General features: G+C 35.9%; 2 pseudogenes; both read right to left on the bottom strand.

Annotated features, from left to right (window-relative positions):
• The window catches only part of LOC113928073, a 134917-nt pseudogene that overhangs the window by 39888 nt on the left and 68058 nt on the right, over positions 1-26971 (bottom strand).
• Positions 25733-26971, bottom strand: LOC113928071 (annotated as a pseudogene).

Raw genomic sequence — 26971 nt, 5'->3', positions numbered from 1 at the left:
AGTGTCCCTGAACTAGGAAGAATCTGACAGCCCTCTGCTGCCTCTACATTTCTCAGTATGCCCCTGTCCACAACCATTCATGAGCCAATAGTGCTTCCTGGGAGTAGTTGAAAGGAACAGTCATAGGAATAAGTCTCCTCTGTACATCATTTGCCATCCCAAAGGGCTGCCATATTAGTATTTTCTGACATTATTTATAACATGATTTTAGTGATTTTTAAAAATACACAGAAATGCAATACTCAGAAAATGATATAAAAGGCTTAACTTTCTGTAATCAATTTTTTAACTGATAACAAAATTTCAGTAGTTACCGTGTTGCAGTGGACACAGTTCAGCTTCTGATATTTTATTATGAGAGAATTCCAGGCTCCTAACAAGTTCTGCAAATACAGTTGACCCTTGAACAGCACAAGGGTTGTGTCACTGACCCCCAAGCAGTTGAATATCCACTTATAATTTTGACTCCTCCAAAACTTAACTATGAATAGCCTACTGCTGACCAGAAGCCCTGCCAGTAACGTGAACAGTCGATTAACACATATACTGTATGTTATATGTATTAGATACTGTATTCTTACAATAAGTAAGCTCAAAAAAAGAAAATGTTATTAAGAAAATGATAAGAAAGAGGGGCGCCTGGGTGGCTCAGTCCTTAAGCGTCTGCCTTCGGCTCAGGTCATGATCCCAGGGTTCTGGGATCGAGCCCCGCATGGGGCTCCCTGCTCAGTGGGAAGCCTGCTTCTCCCTCTCCCACTACCCCCTGCTTGTGTTCCCTCTCTTGCTGTATCTCTCTCTATCAAATAAATAAAAAATCTTTTTAAAAAAAAGAAAATTGTAAGAAAGAGAAAAATACATTTATAGGACAGTATTTATTGAAAAAAATCCACATATCAGTGGACCCATGCAGTTCAAACTTGTAAGCCTGTGTTGTTCAAGGGTCGACTACACACACACACACACACACACACACACACACACACACACCAGTTATATCTATGCAAACAGTGAAATGGAAAATTGAGAACCATCCTTTGTTGCAAAATTTCTTTCTTTCCTTTTTTTTTCTGCTATTATATTGTTAAAATGGAAAAGGGAAAAATATGTAAAGAAAAACAGTTTCTGCTGTTGCTTTTACTATTTAGTTGGTGCATTGATGAAAAAGAAGTAAGAAGAGAACAGAAGACTCTGTTTATACATTAACCAGGTAATGACCATTTGTGTTGTTTCCAATTTGGTGCAATTGTGAATAAACTACTATAAGCATTCAGATATGGGGATATGTGTGTGTGTGTGTGTTTTCTTCTCTCTCTTTTTTTTAATATTATGTTATGTTAATCACCATACATTACATCATTAGTTTTTGATGCAGTGTTTCATGATTTATTGTTTGCATATAACACCCAGGGCTCCGTGCAGTACGTGCCCTTTTTAATACCTAGGTCTAGGACTGTTGGGTTGTTGGTAAGAGTAAGTTAAGTTTATATGAAAATGCCAAATAGTTTTTCAAAGTGGCTATACCATTTTCATTAACACCAGCAGTGTGTGAGAGTTATAGTTGGTCTCTATTCACTGCAGCACCTGGTATTGTCAGCTAGTTTGTTTTGTTTTAATTTTAGCTGTTCTAATAGGTGTGTTGTGATATGTTATTGTATTTGTAATTTGCATCATCCTAATGACATATGTTATTGGGCATTTTTCATGTAGTTACTTGCAAACCATATCTCCATGGTGGTAAACCATCTGCTTAAATCTTATGCCAAGTTTTTAAATTAGGTTCCTTATTTTCTAATTACTGAGTTGTAAAATTTCTTCATATATTCTGGAGAGAGCTGTTTTTTTCAATTATGTATTTTGTATGTTTTTCCTTTTATGATTTGGGCTTTCTATATTCTGTCTAAGAAAACTGTCCTTAACTCAAGGTCATAAAAATCTATCCTATGTTTTCTAGCTTAATGTCTTGTGGAGTTTTACAGCTCTCAGTTTTACATTAGGCCTATTTTCCATTTCAAGTTTATTTTTTTATTTGGTATGAAGAATAGATTGAGGGTTTCTGTTTTGTTTTGTTGGCTTGCTTCTTTTTTTAATATGGATATCAAATTTTTCAAATACCATATATTATTTTAAAGATTTATTTATTTTAGAGAGAGAGAGAGTGTGAGAGTGAGTGGGAGGAGGGGCAGAGGAAGAGGGAGAGAGAACCTCAAGCAGACTCCCCACTGAGCTCAGAGCCCGATGGGGGGGCTCCATCCCACAACCCTGAGATCATGACCTGAGCCAAAATGAAGAATCAGACACTCAACCAACTGAGCCACCCAGGGATCTCTCCAGTACCGTATTTTAAAAATAATATCCCTTTTCCACTGAATTATCTAGTGAAAAATCAACTGATTATATGTGTGTGAGTCTATTTCTATTCATTCTATCAATCGATGTCTCTATCCATTTTCATGCTATTTTCATTATTGTAACTTTATAGTTAGTCTTAAAATCAGGTTGTGAGAGTACACCAATACTGCTTTCAAAAAAAAATGTTTGACTATTCCGTATCCTTTGCTTTTTTTTAAGTATTTTAGGATTGATTTGTCAGTTGCTATATTATTGCATAGTTTCTGACAAGTAGTCTGTAAAACAGTGTGTTTCTTTTATGTAATTGATCTTTTCTTTCTCTGGCTTCCTTCAATATTTTCGTTTTGGTTAAAAGCAGTTTAGGATGATTTGACTAGTGTATGTGTGTATGCGCCCAGTTGAGGCATCTTAAAGTTTCTAGGATCTGTGGTTTGATATCTTTCATTCTTTTTGTAAAGTTCTTCTCCATTATATTTTCAAATAGTTCCTCTGTCCATTTCCTATCTTTCACTCTTTTCTTTCTAGGATCCAATTAAAGATGTGTTAGACTATCAGATATTGTTGCATAGCTCCTGGATTTTCTGTTCCTTTCTTCTCACTTTCTTTTCCCTCTATATGTCAGTTTAGATGATTTTAAAGAATGATACATTCCTGATATTTTTCTCACTGATATTTTCCTCAGCTGTCAGGTTATTTTCTGAACTGTTCAAAAGCACTTTTTATCTGTGATGGTGTGTGTGCCATGTGTATGTGGATATAATTCTAGCATTTCTTTTTCATTATATCATTATAGTTTCTGAGTCTCCACTAAAATTTTTCATCTGTTCATACATGTGGTCCACTTTTTCCACTAGATCCTTTAACATGTGAATCATAGTTATTTTTAAATCTCAAATAATTCCAACATCTTGCTCATATCTGATCTGGTTCTCTTGATTGCTCTATCTGTTGACAAATGATTGTTTTTCCTTGCTTTCTGTGTACTGTATGCCTTTTTATTCAACACTATGTGTAGAACCATAGAGACATAGTATGTAGAACATTACATAATGAAATAAGTATCACTTATGATATTTATTCTTTTGTCATAAGGCTTTAGTAATTAATGACTGTTAGGTCATTAGGGTCGGGATTTAAGAAAAACTAGTCATAGGTTGAGCAGGATTTGGGTTTTGATGTTGCTTGGTTACCTTTCTTGTATCATAGGCTTCAATTCTACTAGTGGTGGATTACATTGTCTTGTGCTGAGTTGCTAGAGGTTTTCCTTAGTATTTCTGTTCCATCTCGGCTTTCAGTCATCCCTCCATGCACTCTGCTATATGGCTGCTTTTTCTCCACCCTCTTGTCTTTCCTCCAATGGTATATTGCTGTTGTTTGTTCTCCATGCTCTTCCTGGGAAATGGAAAGTTTCTCTGGATGCCAGGGTCTCATCTGTGTGGTTTCTATTCACTCTCTGTCACAGCAAAACTCTGACTTGTGTCTTAGGCAAGAATTTCTCCTCCCTTAGAAGTAGTAGGCCTATAATGGTACTGGTATATGTGTAAATATAGTATAAAATCCTAGGCAAATAATTTTCCTATCCCCCACTCACTCTATTCATGAAAAAGTGGTTTTTTTTACTCCCATCTTTCAGCCAGTTCAGCTACTGTGTATATTTGTTGTCTTCTTGCCACCATGTCCAGTCTTAGCTGCCTTCACAGAATAAACCTGAGAAATTTTATAGATTTGTTTTTCTGGTTTTCTGTCAATGTTAGAATGGAAGCAATACTTTTAAATATTTATTTGAATCTATTTTCCTTTGTATACCTTGTAGTAAATGTAGTCTTCATTTCTGATATACTTTTCTTCTTTTTCTTCTAACTCCTGAATTCAATCAATTCTTATTTAACTTTATCCTGACTTTTTATACATTTTTGTTATTAGATTCTGAACTTCTGATTCAAGGTTTTTTTTTCTCATATCTCCAAATGCTGAGGGAATATTATTTCAGTTTGAGGAATCATGTTACACTTCTCTGCTTTATGGTTTTTGGATGAGGAGAATATTCAGCAGCTGAAATTATTTGATTTAGATTTTCTGTTATCATTTTACAGTACTTTTGTGTAATTGTAATCTGCTTTTTTTCTATTTCTCTTTAATTCATGGATGGGGTTGCTAGTTCAAGAGTGCCCTCTTCTGTTTTTTTTTTTAATAAAGCACAGGTACTCTGATGGATAATAAAAAGGAGTGGGTAAGGTTATTACTAATTTTTCACACTTTTTTTCAAGATTCTTAATTTCTTTCCTCTTTTTCCTTCTTTGCCTCATTGTCACATCCCTGAAGGATACCATTCCTTCTCTATATATCTGATTTATCCTAAGAACAATGATTCCTCGAGGATGCTATTTCTGGGCCCACTCACTTTGAAGGCCCTTCCCTGTAGACAGTGGAGTAAACCACCAAATTCCAGCTCTGTGTTCAGTATTTTGTCTCTTCCTCTGTGACTTTTTTTCTTCTGAGAGTGATTTATGTGTTTGATCTAAATGTCTCCACCCATCTACCCTTCTTTATGAAGTCTTTTAAACCTTCCATCCCTCTCTGTCTATATGCTGAGTGTCAGCAAGAACATTCCAGAATTTGGTTTATTATTCCACTTAGAAATCATTTGAAAGCTTATTGTTTTTCTATTCCATAATGCTGAAAGTGTGGGTCAGGTATAGTTGAATTTGTAAAGCTGGTTTGTAATATGGTTTGGGCTTTTGGGTTTTTTTATGTGGGGCAAGGGGGAGTAAATGTATGAAGAGCAATAAAATCAGGCATCCACCATTCAAACTGTATATTCATAAAATATAATATCAAAAAGCACAAAAACAGAATGAGTTTTTGATAAATATAATATGGATGAAACCCAAAAACATTATTTTTTAAAGTTTTTTAAGATTTTTTTTTTATTTTTAAGTAATCTGTACACCTAACATGGGGTTCAAACTCACAGCCCTGAGATCAAGAGTCACATGCTCTTCTGAGTGAGCCAGCCAAGCATACCTCAAAAACATTATTTTGAGATGAAAATAGCTAGATGCAAGTGTATACATACTATATGTGATTATTTTTATGACATTCCACAACAGCCAAAGTCATTTTTGTGATATAAATAAGTTGTTGCCTGGGACAGGCCATAGAAGGAATTCACTGCAAAGTGAATTGGAATGGTGAAGATATCCTATATCCTATCCTATCCTATATCTTGACTACTGGGGAGATGGCTAGACAGGTGTACACATTTCTCAAAACACATCAAAATTTATGCTTAAAATGTATGCATTTTGTGGTATGTAAATTTTACCCCAATAATTTTTTTAAAAAAATCAGTTTATGGGTTAAATAGCAGATTAGGTACAAATGATGAGAGAATTGATGAAAGATCAGAAAGAGAAAACATGGGCAATATAAAAAGAAAGATGAGACTTAGAAAATAGTAAAAAGATATCCAATAATATATATCTAGTAAGAGTTCCAGAGGCCAAGAAGAAACAGAGAGAACAGAGGAAAGGAAATAGCCAAAGAAGAAATTAGTATGAATCTTCCAGAAGCAAAACAAGTAATCAACCTTTATACTGAAGAAGGAAACAGGAATCTGAGCAGATTCATTTTTTTTAAAATCTGCATCAAAACACTGTAATGAAACTGTAGAGTTCAAAAAGCAGAGAGAAAAACCAAAGAGAGGGCATAAAAACAAAGAAGAAAAATTAAATGATGAGCAATATTCTCATCAGTAAAAATGGATGACAGAAAACAAGGGAGGAAGAGCTGTTAGAATAAAATTCTAAACCTGCCTAAATTATCACTCAAAAGCAAAAGCAAAATAAACATGAATTCACATGAAGATAAACTGAGAGCATTTCCTATTCACTGACTGATACATGCTGAAAAATTTACAAAAGATGTAATTCAGTAAGATAGGGGAAAAAGCAAAAACGTTGAAAAAAGTATAAAAAGAAACCACTGATATGAGAATATTTTGGCTCAACTGTAGAGATACAACAAAAAAACAGCCAAGGAAGCATAAGAAGTTGTCAATTACACGTTACTTCATTTTCTTCAAAATAGAAAAAATATATATAATAGACCACAAATGAATTATCTGAAAGGGAAAAGAATAGTGTGGTCATGTTTCAAAATTGAAGAGGAAGAAAGACAAGTACTCTGAGAAAGAAAATACGATATATAGCAATAATAACTAAAACATTTGTAGAGGAGATCTGTCATCCTAACTAACAGCACAGGTTCTAAAACATACTTCAGTTCTTGATTTATCACTTTCCAATTGTGTCACTGGGTAAATGACTAAGATACCTCAGTTTCCTCATCTACAAAATGAAAAACATCATAGTGCCTACCTCAGAGGGTTATTTAAGGAATAAATGAGGACAGCTTCTCGTGAAAGCTATGGCCTATCATTATTCTCAGTGCTTGATAATACTTAGGTATTTTGACTCTGAAAGATGAGTGGAACCATTTATTTCTCCTAATAATGAAGATCCTAGTAATTCCCATGTGAGTTTTTACTAGCTATGACCTCAGACAATTCACCTGACCATTGTGAGGCTCAGTTTGCTCATCCATTAAATGGGGATAAGACTGCCTATTTGTCAGGGCTATTGTGATGAACAAATGAGTCAACCAAACTAAATGTTTCAATGATCAGTAAGATGAGTTCCTTGCAATGATCTACATGGCTCAAGATCATCTAGACTTTATCTCATATTAGTCTCATTTCTCACTCCTCTCCAGCCCCATTCATCTCCTTGCTCTTGCATGAATATACCAACATATTCCCAAATCAGAACAGTTGCATTTGCTCATGCTCAGGTATTATCACGGTTGCCCCCACACTTCTTTTAGGTCTTTACTCAAAATTCATCCTCTCAGTAAGGAGTCTGTTGACTACTCTTGCCTACAAATATTTTATATACACATTTCCATCTTGGTCCTCTTCCAAGATGCCATATATTATACTTATTTATCTCATTTTTCTCTTTGTCCTCTACTGGAATGTATTTTTCATGAAGGAGGAGAATTTTTAGCTTTTTTTTTCTTCTAGTACTGTTCCCTTATCAATTCCTGGTACACAATTGGCATTTATTTTTTTAACTAAGCTCTACACCCAATGTGGGGCTTGAACTCACAACACTGAGATCAGGAATCACATGCTCTACTGACTGATCCAGCCAGGTGCCCCTCACAATTGGCATTTAATAAACAGTAGTTGAGTGAATCATTTGAAGGCTCTGTTTCAGATATATATCTCATGTGTTTTCTCCTATTTCCTCCATGCTGTCTGCCTTCAACATCATCTTCCTCCAGTGAAGCCCTGAAATTCTGATGTCTGGGCCTTCCACCTATCAGCCCTGGGGATGCTGGGCCCTACCCTTTAGCTTTGACTGTACAGCCATGCCTATAAGTCACTGCCAGACTTGGATAAAACACCACATCACACATGCTGTGTGATCTGACATCCTGAGTGTCCATCCAATGGGCAAGTGATGCAACCTAAAAAGTCAGAGAAGTTAATTCCTCTCTAGTGAAGAACTTGGAACAATAGGAAATGAGAGCAGGAAGGAGTGTGCAGGCAGCACTACTCAGAGATATAGATTCTCTGCAACTGTCTTGAGAAATCCTTTGTGCTGGACAGATGCACATGCCAAGCAAGCTACAGGGTCTCTCTGTGGCTTGCTCTGAAGGAAGAGCACATGCAGTGACATACAACATCACTTTGCTTTGTCGCTCTCCCCACCCCTTATTCCCATTTTTTTTTTTTGCCCTGAGTTTTTATCTTTCAAATGGGGCACCAGCACTCTAATCCTTGCTTCATGCTTTGTTTTCTGAAGAACCTGGACTAAGACAGGGCCTTTGATGTTTCCATTCCTTTGTATTCAAGGGGCAAATGACATTAATCACTTTGTAGGTGAAGATACAGTGGTATGATCCCTTTCATTGGAGTTAAATGGAACCAGGTTTGAATTCCAACTGTACAATTCTACGCAACAGTTCTATGCAAGGGCTGAGGAGCGACAATGGGACATGTGCTCTGGCAGGGTACATCCTTGCCAGCCATCAGTCTAGAGTATGAAAGTTTGGTGGACAATTATTCATGTCTCCAGGGAAATGTTAAATGATAAAATCTATCTTCTAACCAAGGTAATGTGATACAAAAGCTTGTGTTCTCTCTACTACACCATATTGCCTCTCAGCAGATATAACTAGCTCAGTAACAACTCTTCATAAAGAGAAAACAAACAAGCAAAAATATCACGTTGCCTACCTTCCTGTGGTGGTCAGTTTTATTTAGAAAATATGGTACTTTGTGTTTAGTAAAAGGCAATATCCTATTCCTATTACCTAGCTACACTGATTCTAATAAAAATCTAAGGATTATTAATATATAGCTCATTTGAAGAGATGAATAGTGTAAAAGACATGGCACTTTTCATTATAACAGCTTACAATACATCTTTAATGAACATGTCTAACAAAATAGATAGGGATAGGCAAAACTTATGAAAATTAAGACCAATCAATTCTTGATTTGTTTTTGGCCCACTGTCTTCATTTCTCCTTAAACCTGAACATTTTATTTGAGGTGAATTAATAAACATACAGACTAAGATAGAACAATAAAACACAAAGACAGTGCTTTCTATGATGTGCTAAAGTTCATTTTTAAAAATTTAATTGTGGTGTCTCCAGTGGAAAATGAAGCCATGAATTTAGCAAACAAAAGAATCTATTTTTATTTCAAATAGAAACATCCATGTTTGCAACCAGATTTTTTAAAAAGAGAGAGAGATGAAGCAAACTCATTCTGTTTTAGAATTCAACATAGTTATTGTCCATCCCTTCCTTCTAATTTGCCCTCTAACCCGTAATGTTAGTGTTATAAAAAAAAAAGCACATATTTATTTAAATGGTGCTGACACAGACTGAGAATTTTTAAACATGTTTGTTTATACATGCTCCTTCCTCAGCCATCAATTGTTTCCATAGAGCCTTTGAAAAATAGAGGGATTTGTGTAATGGTAGCATGGGCCACTTGTGTGGTATAAATATATATATATTGCTAAGTCAACATTATATACACATAAAATATGTACATAACACTAAGTCTTGCTTATACAAGAGCTAAAGTAAAGACAGTGCCTTCTGGCTTAGCTCAGAAAATGTAATTTCTATAATGAATCATTTTTTCCTTATATCCTTGATAGTCCAGACCCAGACAATAAGATGAAACTTTCACAAGGAAAGAGGGAAATAGGAGGAGCAATACCATCAAAAACTAAATGTACCCCAAACCAATGAATGCTAAGTAGTCAAACATCATAATAAGGGAAGTGATTTTTTATTTAAGCCACTCCATTTTCAACATTCATCAGAGTAAGAGAGAAGTTTCCATTAGTTTTTTATGGATGGTAACTGGATCTGCTTTCTTTAACATTCCAAAGCCGGCCTGGGTATGGTAATGCTTGTCATTACTCTGAGTTGCTGTAGGGTTCTAAAGACTCACTGTGTCTGTCTTTTGCTTATCACCCTAAAGAGATTAATCTCTAAACAATGATCTTCTGGTACTGTTAACCTTGGGTTTGAACTCAGTCCATCAAGAAAGGAAGGGCAGATTCAGAATGGCAGAGAAGATATCTAAAGTTTATAAAGGGAAACAGAAACTGGTTTCCTGATGTAATAAATCCTCATCATAAACAATCACTCACTACAGAAGGAAAGGTCCACGGTAGGATGTTATTTTTACCTACCTTTGTCACTTATTCCCCCAGGAATCACCTACTGGTAACTCTGAAAAGTGTCTCAGTAAAGAGCAGTTCAAAAAAATTCATAAGAATGTTTCTCTTCTTTCCTATCAGCTTCTGCCCAGATTTTGATGATGATTGGAAGCAAGTTCTATGTTCACAGCAATTTATCTTTCTACGTTACCTGTTTCTAGGTGATAAATATGTCATTTTCAAATTAGTGTGGCATTTGTTCAGTTAATTATATGCATTAGGACTTATTTCAACAGAAATGTAATTTCACAACACACATGCTAAAGCAGAAATCCTCCTGGAACCCAAAACTCCTGTGCATTAAATTTTATAGGCATTTCCTACTAAACAAAATCTGAGTAGGAACATTTTCTAGGAAAAATAATGAAAACTTTGAAGAAACAGTAAATATCATCCCACCAAAAAAAAAAAAATGTAGCTCTCTTCCAAGTCAGAGAGAATCACCTAAAAACACCCAGAAAAGTCCTCACCTTACCCTTCCATAACTTATAGCCTAAGTTATGACATTTTTAAATTTATTTCAGCCTCGAACTATAAAGCTGTATATTAATTTTAATACAAGCTTATCAATTCTGCACTACCTTCTACCTGCATTATTTTTGTAAACTGTAATTACCAAGTTTTCTGGTTTTAATATATTTCTTCTTTCATTTCAAAGTTTTATAAGGCTTTATCTTCTTTATACCATTTTGCTATAAAGAATAAAAAGCCAAAGTGCTCATTAGCTTATTCTAACAATAGCTGACAAACCTGCAATCAAAAAGCCACCTTTCAAATTTTACTTTTATTTTTGGACTCAGTTAAGATACTTCTAAAATATGCACGCATTGACTTTGAGGAGATGTAATTGTGATATTAAATTTTATCGAAATTTTTCAGGTCCTGATTTGTGTAGAGGCTTGTGCTCTTGAGTTCCCACAAAGCAGTAAAACGTTTAAAATACTGTCTGTGCAAATGCAAAATTTATGAATTCACACATCTCTGGTTGATTTATGTGAAATAATAATGCACTATTTAATGCTTAAACATGGCTAGGAGCAATGCTAGGCTATCAAGATGTACAATGGAATAATAGATTTATAAGACGGATAACCTTCTTGCCTAGAGAAGCTTGTTTAAAGGTGTTGTACAGATATATTAAACTATATGTAATTTTATACTAACTTAATGCTGTGGGTCTCTACTGCAAGCAATAAAAGATTGCAACCATAGCATTTGCAATAATAAAATGATCTGGCTATTCAATATAAGGTATGTATCTGAGAAGTAAAAAGAGGTGAGGAACTTGTTTAAAACTTTTGTCCTTCTCATTCATTGCTCTGTACAAAATATTTTTTTAAGATTTTATTTATTTATTTTTTAAAGATTTTATTTATTTATTCATGATAGAGAGAGAGGGGCAGAGGAAGAGGGAGAACCAGGCTCCCCAAGGAGCAAGGAGCCCTATGTGGGATTCAATCCCAGGATCCTGGTATCATAACCTGAGCTGAAGCAGACGCTTAACCATCTGAGCCCCCCAGGCACCCCAGATTTTATTTATTTATTTGACAGAGAGAGACACAGCGAGGGAACACAAGCAGTATGGGCGAGGGAGAAGCAGGCTCCCATGGAGCAGGGAGCCCAATGCGGGCTCGATCCCAGGATCCTGGGATCATGACCCTAGCCAAAGGCAGATGCTTAACGACCGAGCCACCCAGGCACCCCAGTACAAAATATTTTTTTCTTTAATGTGGCCAACATAACTCCAAGCCCAGCAGTTGTCTATCATCATGTAACTGAGGGGAAGATTTCCATAAGGGGAGTAATTGGATGTTTCTAGGAGGCCTCCAGGCACATTTAATTATCACCTGATTTGCTTAGAAAACGAACTAAAAACTTATTAGGATGAGATCTAAGAGAAAATTATAATTGGCAGTTTTCTGGTAGGCTCTTTTTATTATACTGTATATGTTTTTCTTTTTTTTAAATCAGGAAAGGAAATATTTTTTTGGTCTGAGGTTTTAGTTGTTTGATCATTGTAAGGTAAGCACTGAGATGCATTAGCTCAACTTCCACACTCACACGAGTTAAAACATAGACAAGAATTTTAGAACTTTTAAGTTATTATTTCCATCACATAATGCTTTGAATTTTGTAGTGATCTGGTCTCAGAGTTTAACCCCTTGACACATGGTGTGCTGAATTAATGACAAAATCTCTAAAATAGAGATCTGAATAAGGTAATGAACACATTTCAAAGATCTCCATTTGTATTGCGATTTTGACTAAATTCCACAGATGCTCTCATTCACACGCTATTAAATAGCAATTCAATAAAGTGATTTTAATAACCAATGAATTATCAAAAAGAACCCAATGAATTATTTGAAAAGCAAAAAATTTTCTTTCGACTACAGAATTTTAAATCTCCTTTGAAATCATAAAATTTTTGACCAATCAAAACACGAATGCAATTCAGTTTACATTAATTAGGAGGGTCACCAACCAAAAAAGTTAGAACAGGTTGAATGACCAATTACAGGGAAACACATATTAGTCAGGTTGTACTGCAAAAGGTCCAGTTGAAATCAAATTAAAATTTGATGACATTTTCAGAATAATCATGAAATAATTTTTCTTTTAGTTTCCCAAACTCAGCTGCATATCTGTGGCTACATTGCCTACTTAAGATGAAGTTTTTATAGTCTGACAGTGATATCAGTTATTCTGATTTTAAAGTCAGCTCTATTTGTCAGGAAATAACCTGATCACACATTAACCACCAAATGTTCAGCTCCCTTCCTGTGCATATACTTTCTAAAGCGCAAAATTGCAACATTGTTAGTGGTATTTCAGCAACGTTTATTCCCTGCTTACACACACACAGTGGAAACTCATATAATTAAGAAATATCTCAGGGCTGAAATATCGTCTTATGTAGGACACTGTTGAATGATTTTCAACATCTTCAACATTGCCCTTAAGACATGTATAATATCTAAACAGCCAGAAATCTAGGAAACTAGTTGAAACTTGTCAAAATATGTGGTCAGTATGAGGTTGGGAGGTATAACTTGTGTCCATTGTAACCAGGTTTCCAGCAAGCTCCATCTGCCTGAAGTTTCCTAAAGGGTTATCAACTGAAACATTGTGTGAACAGATAATTGTAGGTTTCTTTATAAAGAGAAGACAGGAGAAAAGGGATGATGGCACTATTCACCCTTGATGGCTAAGTGGATTCAAATGTATTCTATCCAAAAAACCATGAATACAAATACAAAAAGTGGATTCAAATGTATTCTATCCATAAAAACATGAATACAAATACAAAAGATATGATGTAAGTAGGAAATATATTTAATTTGCTAAAAGCCATTGTTAATTTCAGTATTCAGGATTGGGAGATGGGACAAGTCTTTTTGGATCTCTGTTCAAATGGCACCAATATAAATACCCCAGCCTCAGGGTGCCTCGGTAGCTCAGTCAGTTAAGCGTCTGTCTTCCACTCAGGTCATGATCCCAGGATCCTGGGATTGAGCCCCACATCGGGTTCCCCACTCAGAGGCGAGTTTGCTTCTCCCCCCGACTTGCACCTGCTCTCTCTCTCTCTCTCTATCTCTGAAATAAATAAATAAAATGTTTTTTAAATAAATAAATAGCCCAGCCTCTCCCTTCCCACTGACATTATTCTGTCTTCTCACTCTGCTCTCTTGTCATCACACTTGTGTAATTCCTGAATTATTATGGATTCATTTGTTTATCCTTTTGTTGGGTGACTCTCTCAACTTCAGTGTAAGTTCTGTGAGCTCAGGATATATTTTCTTCACCTACACCTAGAACCACACCTGTCACCTGGAAGTATTTACTAGATAAATATTCATTGAGCAAATGAATGATCGCTTTCAGTAACTAACTCTTTAGCCCTGAACAAATCACTGAATTCTTCTGGGTTTCAGGCTCCCCCTAATTTTATAAATGAAGGAATTGGATTGAGTAATCTCTCAAATCTTTCAGATTAAAATGCCACAATTTGATTAAAATGCTTTAATTTGACCCTCTAGACCATCCTTTCTAAATTATGGCATGTTTTCATGAATTTGTTTTGACAAATATTATTTCCCTACATTACTGGTTGTGGTTATTATTCAGACTATAGTGACAAAAATTTCATATTTTCCCATTCTTAATAATTCATATTTGTGTTGTTACTGAAATTTAAAAAAATACAATGATTGTGCCCATTATCGATGTATTACCTTTCAGGTCCAAATTCACCCTTCATGGCTCTGCCTTGTGATCCTGAAGCTGGGCACTCCAAACATTTCTTTGTCTACTGGCGTCACGCTAAACTTTTGTCAGTAGAGGGTGAGAGAGGGCTGCTGCGGGAGAGAAGAGTTCTTCTATTTAGTATGCTCTCTTCCCTTCTGGCCCCTGCAGCATCAGTCTGCACCTGGGGAACGAAGTGGTGCTCAGTTACCTGGCACATTTCAGCAGCACACCTGCAGCAGCCTCCTAGCACGTTTGGCTAGTCCCTCATTCAATATCCCAGAGACTCTGGAAGACCCCCAGCAGACAGCTTCCCTGAAGTTTCCCCTTGTGCTCTAGCTGATTCCTGGTGAGTGTCACTGGCATCCCAGCCAGAGGTTTCCCGCTTACCAGCCTGAAATACTTCAACAAGCTTCTCTACCATCCAGTGGGCTGTGGCACACCCTCTCCAAATGTGCTCCTTCCTTGTGTACTCTGCCTTAACCACAGAGTCAGTAGCTACTCTATCTGCATTCCTTCGAGTTCTCTTTACCTCTTAGTAGTTAATCCCTAGTTACCAATTAACAATTTTTAATAAAGATTTTATTTATTTGACAGAAAGAGAGAGGGAGAGCACAAGCAGGTGGAGTGGCAGGGACAGAGGGAGAGGGAGAAGCAGGCTCCCCAATGAGGGAGGAGCCCGACACAGGGCTCAATCCCAGGACCCTGGGATCATGACCTGAGAAGAAGGCAGCCACTTAACTGACTGAGCCACCCAGGTGTCCCCACCAATTAACAACTTTTTATAATAAACTTCACTTGCTTGAATTACTACATGTGGTTTTGCTTTTGTTTTTGTTTTGGGTTTTTTTGTTTTGTTTTGTTTTGTTTTTTGTCTCTTTGCTTAACTCTGAATGATATGGAGACATTTATGTATGTATGTACGTATGTATGTATTTTTATTCTTTTTTAACTTATTTATTTATTTGAGAGTGAGAGAACCAGGGGCAGGAGCACAGGGAGAGAGAGACTCTCAAGGAGACTCCCAACTGAGCTCAGGGTTCAATCCCACTACCCTGAGATCATGATCTGAGCCGAAACCCAGAGTCAGATGCTCAACTGACTGAGCTACGTAGGCACCATGAAATGCGAAAATAAAGGACTTATTTAATAAAAATTAAAAGCATATATACTATTACCTCAAATTATAGTAATGTCTATATTTCAGTTTTGTAAAGTTTTGGAAGTTGTAATTTTAAGACTTTTTACTTTCTTAAAATACCAAAAAAAAATAGAAAAGTCTAAAGTCTAAAAAATATGATCTCTTAGCTTCTAGTTTTATACATGGGGATTGTTTTAAAAAGAAGGGTAGATTTAATTTTTATGTGCAAGTGAGGGTAACTGAATTTAATAAATACACAAGTCCCTAGAGTCTAATTTGCTTTAAAACAGAGGATAAAATTTGATTCATAAAATGCCCTTGTGTAGATTATTACATATTGCACATATGTATAAACCATCAGAGACATATACACTCAGTGATAATAGCTTAAGCAGGATTAGGCATGGGTGCTTTCTAGTTAGAATATGGTATTTCATAAACCACATGAATCTTGTGGAGTATTATATGGTTTAATGCAAAACATACAATAAATCTTCATAGGACTGTGATTTTTTTTTTCTACTCTTAAAAGAACTCTTTAAATTGCACAACATATATATTCTGGTGAAACCCCTCTCCTAAGTTTTGAAAGTTAAATGTGATCTTCAGTACTTGTCAACTTTGTTCTTTCACTTAACCAGAAGAGATAATGTCATCTGACAAAAAGAAAATGTATACACTTGTATTATATCCCTCGAAGTTCTACACATATGACCTTCATTCTTCAAGTCAGGATTGGAACCAGGAGTCCTCCTTTAAACATCAGCAGAAACTTCTAAATAAATAGCATTTTTCAAATTTTAGTAGACATTACTCTTTTACTACTACTTAGTAAATATTTTGAAAGTGCTATCCCTATCAAGGAAGGGAAATAGGACAATAATAAGGCATAATACCCACAGTAAACCATGTTGCACATTGAGGGCAGGCTGGATGAAAGAATACAAGAGCGATATATTACAAAAGAGGAAGTTCTACAATTAGATGTTACTCTTACCTGGCAAACAGGCCAGTGAGTTCATCCCCTATGTCTTAACCATGAGGTGGCAGTTACACTTAATTTATCCCTCCAGGACCTTCATGCTATTTCAGTCTCCTGGTCCACACCTGTCATTTTACAAGAAAAAACCTAAGATCTGTCTAGGTTAAGTCCAGGGTTACATGGCTAATTGGTGGGCTGAGCTTTAATACAATAAGAAATGCAGCTCCTTTAATCAAGATCAGTGTAGTGATACTGTGGCAGGAAATGCTAGTTGTCTCCCAAAGCCCAGCACCACCACCCCCAACCCTGTCTTAATACAGAATCCCACTTTTGAGATGGGCACCTTTCTGCCCAGACTCCTTTGTACCTGGATGTGGCCATGAGATAATTTGGCCTATGTAAATGATGTTTCTTCTCTGTAAGTAGAAAATTTTTATGTGATTTCCAAGAAATATTAGTAGAGGTATAGGGCATAGACTTTTCTGGTATCTTACTATTTCTTGCCAACTCAAAACTAAACAGCTGCCAGTCATATAGCCATCTTGGCTCCTGGAGTGATGTACTAAATATAGCTGAGCAACAAGAGAGAAGGAACATGGGTTTTGGACATAACAGAGTCACAATACCAGCCTTGGATTTTTTGCCTCAGGACTTCTACATGAAAAAGAAATTATCTTGTTGAACCTAATAGGCACACGTAGCCAATCTGAATTCTAAATGGTTCAGATAATTTCCGATCCATGAGTTTTCTAACAGCTATTCTGAGATAGAATAGCAAATCTTCACATCCCAGCAATGGGCCCAACAAAAGTCAAAGACTTTGTTACTCAAAGTGTGATTCACTGACCAGTAGCAATGGCATCAGACAGAAGTCCAACCGAAGCCCCAAATCTCAGGCCTCTCCCTACCAAACCTGAGTCTGCATATGAACAGGGATTCCTGAATGAGGATTCCTTATATGTGCACATTGAAGTTTGAGGAGCATTACTCTAAAATAGCAGTTTTCCTGTCACACCTCTCTATGGCAGTTGACCTTGTGGGTGTAGACAATTTTACTGCAGGATCTTTCTGCTAAGACCAGCAAACAGGGTGGTCTCTTGCAAGATGCCCAAATTCAGGCATTATAGTGGAGACAGCTATCAGGTGAGAGTCTATATTTTAAATTTAAGAATCCCCAAAAAGCAGTGGTGAACATGATTTTTCCCTATCTCAGGAAATCCTAGGAAAAAGATAACTCAGTGCTTATTTTTCAGTATGAGAAAATGTTTGTCTCCTTTTTTTATTTGTGTCATTATGTAATAGTCCTTTGCAGAAATGGGTACGGTTGATCCAGAGGCACATTTCTTAATTCCAGTCTACAGTGTTTCCATCCTCTGTGCCTAATTTGTTCAGGATGGAGGCAATACAAGAGCTTAGTGTGTCTTGCAGAGATCAAATAAACTTGCCCATGGTCATACAGCAAGTCAGAGAGAGAAGCTGATCTACCATGAGTCCCAGAAGCAAGATTCCTTCTCTCTTCTCTCAGAAAAAAAAATCATTATACAATTCTTACCCTGCAAAGAATCTTTTTTTTTATTTTTAAAGATTTTTATTTATTTATTGAGAGAGAGAGAGAATGGTAGAGAGAGAGCATGAGAGGGAGGAAGGTCAGAGGGAGAAGCAGACTCCCTGCTGAGCAGGGAGCCCGAATCTTTTTTTTTATTTTTAAAGATTTTTATTTATTTATTGAGAGAGAGAGAGAATGGTAGAGAGAGAGCATGAGAGGGAGGAAGGTCAGAGGGAGAAGCAGATTCCCTGCTGAGCAGGGAGCCCGATGCGGGACTCGATCCCGGGACTCCATGATCATGACCTGAGCTGAAGGCAGTCGCTTAACCAACTGAGTCACCCAGGCACCCACCTTGCAAAGATTCTTTAAAATATTTTTTATGGAATGAAAGCTCAAAGTTGTATCATGTCCATATTGAGTAACTATAATTGTAAAACATAAGATACTTCTTGAAGTGTTATTTAATGGATATCTTAGCTTCTATAATTATTAATAGATAATATAGTCCAAAACATAATTTTGCTTAAGGATAGGCACTAATAACTTTAATAAACTAAAAAGAACAGTTACCCAAACAACCGAATATGTTCTTAAATATCCTTATCCGTGTACTGATAATCATGGGGGTTATTGCTAGCTGACCACTCAGCCTTAGGTTTTTTTGGTTTGGGGTTGGGTTTTTTTAGCCCTAGTGTTTTGTTTTGTTTTTTTTAATAATGTTTCAAACAATTGTGGTTAATGACACAAAAGAAGTCAAATAAGACAGACCAAGATTATAATCCAAGATTTTCAAATGCATTAGAGTAATATATATTTGTTTCTTACATGCTTATTTGTAGATTTATTTGCTATAATTAACATACAATAAACTCTACATATTTGAAGAGTATAATTGATAACTTTAATACTTGTACACACACCATATCCAGGCAGTGAACACAACCACCACCTTAAATTTTCCTGGCAGCCCACATTACTCCCTTCCATCTGCCCCTCCCTAAAGCCTGTGTAGAGGCAAACACTGAGCTGCTGCAGGAGACTGTTTTGAATTTTCTACAATATTATGTAACTAGAATCATACGGTGTGTACTTTTATTGGCCTATCTTCTCCCACTTACCATAATGATTCTGATATTTGCCATGCTGTTCCATAAATCAATAATTGTTTTACATTGAGTAGTGTTTCATATAAGGATATACCACAAATTGTTTATCCATTCACCTGGTGATGGATATGTGTCTTGTGTCCAGTTTTTAAGTATTCCAAATCAAGTTGCTACAAATGTTCATGTAAAAGTCTCTGGGTGAAGACCTTTATGTCTCCACTTTTATTACTCTCGGTGGAATATCTGGAATTTATGGTAAGTAAATGTTCAAACTTTTAGGAAACTGCCAAATTGTTTTCCCACTTTTTTTTAAGATTTTATTTATTTGAGAGATAGAGAGCAAGATGAGGGGAGGGCAGAAGGAGAGCAAGAGAGAGAATCTCAAGCAGAATCTGCACTAAGTAGAGCACAACGCGGGGATCAATTCCATGACCCCAAGGTCATGACCTGAGCAGAAACCAAGCATCTTTTCATGTTTATTTGCCATCCATATATTTTTCTGGTAAACTATTTGTTCAAATCTTTTGCCCATTTTTAATTGAGTCATTTATTTCATTATTATTTATTCTAAGTGAAGAAACTTTTTTTTCAAGTTTCTTTTAAATTCCAGTTAGTTAATATACAGTGTAACATTGGTTTCAGGTATAGAATTTAGTGCTAAAATGAACAACATAGGAAACAACAGATGTTGGTGAGGATGTGGAGAAAGGGGAACCCTCTTGCACTGTTGGTGGGAATGAAAACTGGTGCAACACACTCTGGAAAACAGTATAGTTTTCTTAAAAGGTTAAAAATAGAACTACGCTATGATCCAGCAATCACACCACTGGAATTTTCCAAAGGATACAAAAATACTGATTTGAAGGGATACATGCACCCTGATGTTTATATCAGGATTATCAACAAAAGCCAAATTATGGAGAGTTCTTTCCATATTCTGGATATAAATTCTTCATCAAATATATGATTTGCAACTATATTTTTTTAGTTCGTGGCTTGTTTTTGCATTCTTTTCATACCATCTTTCAAATAAGTGAATTTCTTAATTTCAATAAAGACCTATATATTTTTTCTTTTCTTTTTTTTTCCTTGGAATTATACTATTGATGTGTTTAAGTAATTATTACTTAACACAAGATCGCAAAGATTTTATATTTACTTCTAGCCATTTTAAAGGTTTTATACTTGGGTCTATGGACCATTTTGAGTTAATTTTTATACGTTGCAATGTATGGGTCAAGTTTCATTTTTTTGCGTGTAGCTGTCTAATTGATCCAGCATCATATTTTGGAGCTACTATAATCTCTCCATTGACTGTCCTTGAAAAGCATTTGGTCATGTATGTTCAAGCTTATTTCTGGCTTCTTTATTCTATTTCATTGATTTATTTCTCTATCTTTGTGCCAATGCCACATTGTTTGATTAATGTTATAAAGTAACATGGTCTCTAAAAGCAGATACTGTAAATCCTCAAACTTTGTTCTATCTTTTTGTAGTTATCTGTAGCTATTCTAGGTCATTTTTGTTTCTATATGAATTTAAAAATAAGCTTAATTCTATCAAAATGCCAGTTAGGATTTTAATTGAGATTTAATTGAATCTGTAGATCAATTTAAAGAAAGTGTCATCTTAAGAATACTGAGTTTTCCTAACCAAGAAAATTATTCTTAGTTTTCCCATGTCTTTTGTTTTTAAAACTTGTATCAACAATGTTTGATAGCTTGTTGTGTGTCTTACACATTTGTTGTGAAACTTTAAATATTTCATTTTTGATGCTTTTTAAAATGGTATTATTTTAATTTCAACTTCCAATTGCTCACTGCTAGTGTATAAAAATAAAACTAAATTTTTATTATTGACCTGTATCCTACAACACTGTTAACCTCGCTTTTTGTTTCTAGAAAATTTTCTGTAGATTCTGAAGGATTTTCCACATAGACAGTTCTGTCGTCTGTTAATACTAATAGCATTGATTCCTTCCATTCCAATTTTGATGTCTTTATTTTGCCTTCTTTATAGCAATGCAGGAACCTACAGTGCTATGCTGAATGGAGATGGTAAAAGGATATTTTTATCTTGATCTTAGGGGAAAGTCTTATAGATTTTAATCATTAAGAATGATATTAGCTGTACAGTTTATTTCCTTATTTATTTATTTATCATTTACTTTAAGTTTTTATTTTAGTTCCAGTTATCATAGTGTTATACTAGTTTCAGATATACTAGTTTCAGATAGTGATTCAACACTTCTATACACCATCCTGTGCTCATTACAACATGTGCACTCCTTAATCCCCATCACCTATTTAACCCACCCCCCCCACCCACCTCCCCTCTGGTAACCAGTAGTTTGTTCTCTATAGTTAAGAGTCTTTTTCTTGGTTTCTCTCTCTCTCTCTCTCTCTCCCTCTCTCTCTGTATATAGATATAGATATAGATATAGATATATACATATATAGATATTGTTTTTTCCCCCTTGCTTGTTTGTTTTCTTTCTTAAATTCCACAAATGGGTGAAATCATATGATATTCGTCTTTCTCTGACTGACATTTTGCTTAGCATTATACTCTTTAGCTTCATCCATATCACTGCAAATGGCAGGATTTCATTCTTTTTCACAGCTAAATAATCTCTCATTGTGTATATACACCACATCTTCTTTATCCATTCACCAGTCAATGGGCATGGGCCGCTTTTATATCTTGACTATTGTAAATAATGCTGCTGATAAACATAAGGGTGTATATATCCCTTTGAATTCGTATTCTTGTATTATTTGGGGGAATACGCAGTAGTGCAGTTGCTAGATCATAAGGTACTTCTATTTTTAACTTTTTGAGGAAACTCCATACTGTTTTCCAGAATGACTGCACCAGTTTGCATTCCCACCAACATTGCATGAGGGTTCCCCTTTCTCCACATCCTCGCCAAAATCTGTTGTTTCTTATGTTGTGATTTTACCCATTTTGACAAGTATGAGGATATCTCATTGTAGTTTTTGTTTGCATTTCCCTAATGGTAAATGATAAGGAGCATCTTTTCATGTGTCTGTATGTCTTCTTTGGAGAAATGTCTATCTTCTGCCAATTTTTAACTGGATTATTTTAGGAAGGGATGTTGAGTTCTATCAATTCTTTATAGATTTTGGATGCTAACCCTTTATCAGATATGTCATTTGTAAATATCTTCTCCTATTCCATAGCTTGCCTTTTAGTTGTGTTGTTTATTTCCTTCACTGTGTGGAAGCTTTTCATTTTGATGAAGTCCCACTGTGTGGAAGCAAAACAAAAGTTTTGCTTTTGTTTCCCTTGCCTCAGGAGATATATCTAGAAAGAAGTTGCTATGGCTGATGTCAAAGAAGTTACTGTTACTGCCTGTGTTCTCTTCTAGGATTTTAATGGTTTCAGGTTCCACATTTAGGTCTTTAATCCATTTTTTTAAGATTTTATTTATTTATTTGACAGAGAGAGACACAGCGAGAGAGGGAACACAAGCAGGGGAGTGAGAGAGGGAGAAGCAGGCTTCCCGAGCTGGGAGCCCAATGCGGGGCTCAAACCCAAGACCCAGGGATCATGACCTAGCTGAAGGCAGACTCTTAACGACTGAGCCACCCAGGTACCCCTTTAATCCATTTTGGATTTATTTTTGTGTATAGTTCAAGAAAGTGATACAGTCTCAGTCTTTTGTATGTTGCTGTTTTCCCAGCACTATTTGTCAAAGAGACTGTCTTTTTCCCATTGGATATTCTTGGATATGCTTTGTCAAAGATTAATTGACTGTATAATTATGGGTTTATTTCTGGATTTTCTATTCTATTTCATTGATCTATGTGTTAGCTGTAGGTTTTTATTAGATTCCTTTATCAGGTTGAGAAATTTCCCTTTTATTTATAGTTTGCTGAGAATTGTTATCAAAAATAAATATTTAATTTTGTTAGTGGCTTTTCCAGTGTCTATTGAGATGATCAGATGTTTTGTTTTGCTTTGGTATGTGACTATGATGACTTATGTTGGTTGATTTTTCCATTGTTAAACCACCCTTGTATTCCTAGGATCAACACTACTTGGTCATATTGTATTCTCACTTTTTTAAAAATACTGATAGATTCTCTGAGAAAATTTTTGTTATTTTTGCATCTATGTTTATGAAGATTATTGGTCTATTTTTTTTCTTCTAATATCTTCTTCTGGTTTTGATATCTAGCTAATCCTTCTCTCATAGAATGAATTGTTGAGTGCTCTATCCTGTTGAGTTTTCTAGAAGTGTTTGTATAGACTTGTTATTATTTCTTCTTTAAAAATTGTAAAATTCCCTCGTGAAGTTAACTCAGCCTGAAGCTCTCTTTGTGAGAAGATTTTAAACTACAAATTCAATTTATTTTATAGACATAAGGTTATTCTAGATATCTATTCTAGAGTGATTTTGTTGGTTTATGTTTTTCAAGAAAGTTGTCAATTTACTCTAAATTGTCAGGTTTTTGGCATAAAATTGTTCATAATATTCTTTCATTTTTTAAAACATAAGTACATCTATATCTGTCAGCTGGATAACTCCTAATATTGATAATTGGTGTTCTCCCTTTTCTAATCAGTCTGGTTTTTTTTTTACCTACTCGGAGAAGCAGCTTTTGGTCTCATTGATTTGCTCTTTTGGTTTTTTTATTTTATTGAATTCTGCCCATATGCTTATTATTTCCTTACATCTGCAAACACTGGTTTTAGTTTGCACTTCTAGTCTCTGAAGACAGAAGCAGAGATCAATGATTTTGACTTTTCTTTTCTTTTTTTTTATTTTTATTTATTTATTTATTTATTTATTTATTTATTATGTGATGTCTCTAATGGGCATTTATGGATATAAATTTTTCTCTAAGCACTGTTTTAGCTTTATCCCACAAAATTTGGTATGTTGTGTTTTTACTTTCATCCTAATTTTACTTTTGATTTTTTCTTTGACCCATGGACTATGTAGAATTATATTATTTAGTTTACAAATTTCAGGAATTTTCTAGAATCCTTTTGGTTATTGATTTCTAATTTAATTCTATTTTCATAAAACATACTTTAAAAGAGTTGAATTCTTTTAAATTTAATGAAACTTATTTTACAGTCTAAAATGTGGTCTGTTTTGATCAATGTACTAAATACATTGTGTATTCCACTCTTGTTGGGTGTGGTGTTCTGTAAGTGTAAGATCAAATTGGTTGATTGTATTGTTCAAGTATTCCATGCCCCATGAATTGTTCATCTAATTGTCATTCCATCTCTATAATTATTGAGAAAGGGTGTTAAAATCTCTGAATCTAATTGTGGATTTTTCTATTTCTTCTTGCTCTTTTATAACTTTTTTCTTCACTTATTTGATTTACTCTGTTATTCAGGGCATAAACATTTAGGATTATGCATTCAGAAATCTACTTTGTATGAGGGGTACCTGGGTGGCTCAGTCAGTTGAGCATATGACTCTTGGTTTTGGCTTAGGTCATGATCGCGTACTCGCTTTGGCAGCACATATACTAAAATTAGGTCATGATCACAGGGTTGTAAGATCCAGCCCATGTTGGGCTCCATGTTCAATAGGGAGTCTGCTTGAGATTCTCTCTCCCTCTCCCTCTCCCTCTGCCCCTCCCCCAGCTCATGCACTCGCTCTCTCTCTCAAATAAATAAACAAATCTTTCTTTTAAAAAAGAAATCTACTTTGTATTAGATTAGTATAGCTACTCCAGTCTTCCAATTAGTCATACCATGATATATCTTTTCCACCTTTTTCCTTTAATTTATTTCTTGTAGACAACATATAGTTGGGTCTTGCCTTTTTGGGTTTTGTTGTTGTTGTTGTTGTTGTTTAAAATATTTTATTTATTTATTTATTTGAAAGAGAGAGAGAGAGACAGCGAGAGAGGGAACACAAGCAGGGGGAGTGGGAGAGGGAGAAGCAGGCTTCCCGCTGACCAGGGAGCCCGATGCGGGGCTCTATCCCAGGACCCTGAGATGACCTGAGCCGAGGCAGACGCTTAACGCCTGAGCCACCCAGGCACCCCTTGCCTTTTTGTTTTAATCCAAATTGCCAATCTTATCTTTTAATATGGTGACCATTTATATTTATCATGATCATTTATATTCTTGAGTTTAAAACTATAATCTTGCTATTTGTTTTTTATTTGATTCATCTGCTCTTTGTTCTCTTTTTCCTAACTTTTTTTTGATTAATTGGTTTTTTTTTTTTCACCGTTCAAAATTTATTTGGTATTTTAGTTGGTATGACACTTAGTTGGCTGCATTGTCTTTTTACGTTATATGGCCTTGTACACTATATTCTGACATACATAGTACACAAAGTAAGATCCTTTAGGACAGTTATGCACAATACATGCAATATTGAATTTATACATTGGATCCCAGAACGTGACTGACTGGAAAAGATGGACTAGGCATGTCGGGTGTTGGGGGAAGGAACCCAAAATGACAGAACACACAGTAAACACACATCGGTGTGCAGAGCAACCTCAGTTCTGGCAGTGGAGCCTCTGAGACGGTGGGGCTAACTTACGTTAACCAATTTAGGGCTACTAAGACAGGTATCATCCAGTACCAGGATACAGCTGCAGGGTTTGGTGAACCATTCCTATTTGGAACTTTAGGAAACTGACGTTTTTTCTTAGGCCATTTTAATATTACTTGAGTAACAGATCAGATAATAAGGACAATATACACAACCTCCAACTAAAATCCTGCTATAGTCTAGACAGTGAAGTGGTACATTAGAAAACTTTAAAACTGCAGCTCCTTTTGGATCCCCAAAGTGTATCTGCACTCTTCTTCAAACGGGCCTCCTCCTCAGAAGTCAGAGTCACCTTCACAACATCTGAAATTCCATTCTGTCCCAAGATGCAAGGGACACTAAGGAAGACATCATCTTTAATTCCATAGAGACCCTTAATCATGGTGGAAATTGGATGCACCTGCCTAAGATTCTTCATTATACTTTCGGCCAGATCTGCCACAGACAGTACAATGGCCCGGGAGGTGTAGCCTTTCAGTTTGATCACCTCATAGGCACTGTCAACCACCTGTTTGTGAACCTCTTTCCACTGTTCCTTATCTGCATCAGTGCCTAAGTGAGGGTGCAGATTCTTCAGAGAGACACCAGCAATGTTCACTCCACTCCATACAGGCACACTGGAGTCTCCATGCTCCCCAGGGACCCACCCGTGACAGCTTAATGGGTGAATTCCCAGTCTTTCCCCCATTAGGTAATGGAACCGGGCTGAATCCAGATTGCAACCACTTCCAATAACACGGTTTTGGGGAAAGCCACTTATCTTCCAAGCCACCTAGGTCAAGATATCCACTGGATTGGAAACGACAAGCAACTTGCAGTTTGGGCTATATTTTACGATATTAGGAATGATGAACTTGAAGATGTTCACGTTACACTGGACCAAATTAAGACGGCTTTCTCCCTCTTGCTGACGTGCCCCAGCTGTGATAATAACCAGCTTGGAGTTTGCAGTCACATTACAATCTTTGCCAGAGACAATTTTTGGTGTTCTAAGGAAAAGGCTGCCGTGCTGGAGATCCATCATCTCTCCCTTCAGTATGTCTTCCATGACATCAACAAGAGCCAAGTTCATCTGCCAAGTCCTTCATTAAGATACTGATGGCACAAGCCATGCCAACAGCACCAACCCCAACAACTGTGATCTTATTCTGGGGGGTATGTTCTTCCTTAAGAAGATTCTGAATCAGCTGATCTTTGAGAGTTGCCATTTTGGACTTAGAACCAAA

Source organism: Zalophus californianus, chromosome 7 (assembly GCF_009762305.2).
Source record: "Zalophus californianus isolate mZalCal1 chromosome 7, mZalCal1.pri.v2, whole genome shotgun sequence".
In the NCBI taxonomy this organism is placed as follows: Eukaryota; Metazoa; Chordata; class Mammalia; order Carnivora; family Otariidae; genus Zalophus; species Zalophus californianus.
Note: the sequence above shows the minus strand (reverse complement) of the source record. Positions and strands in the feature narration are given on the sequence as shown.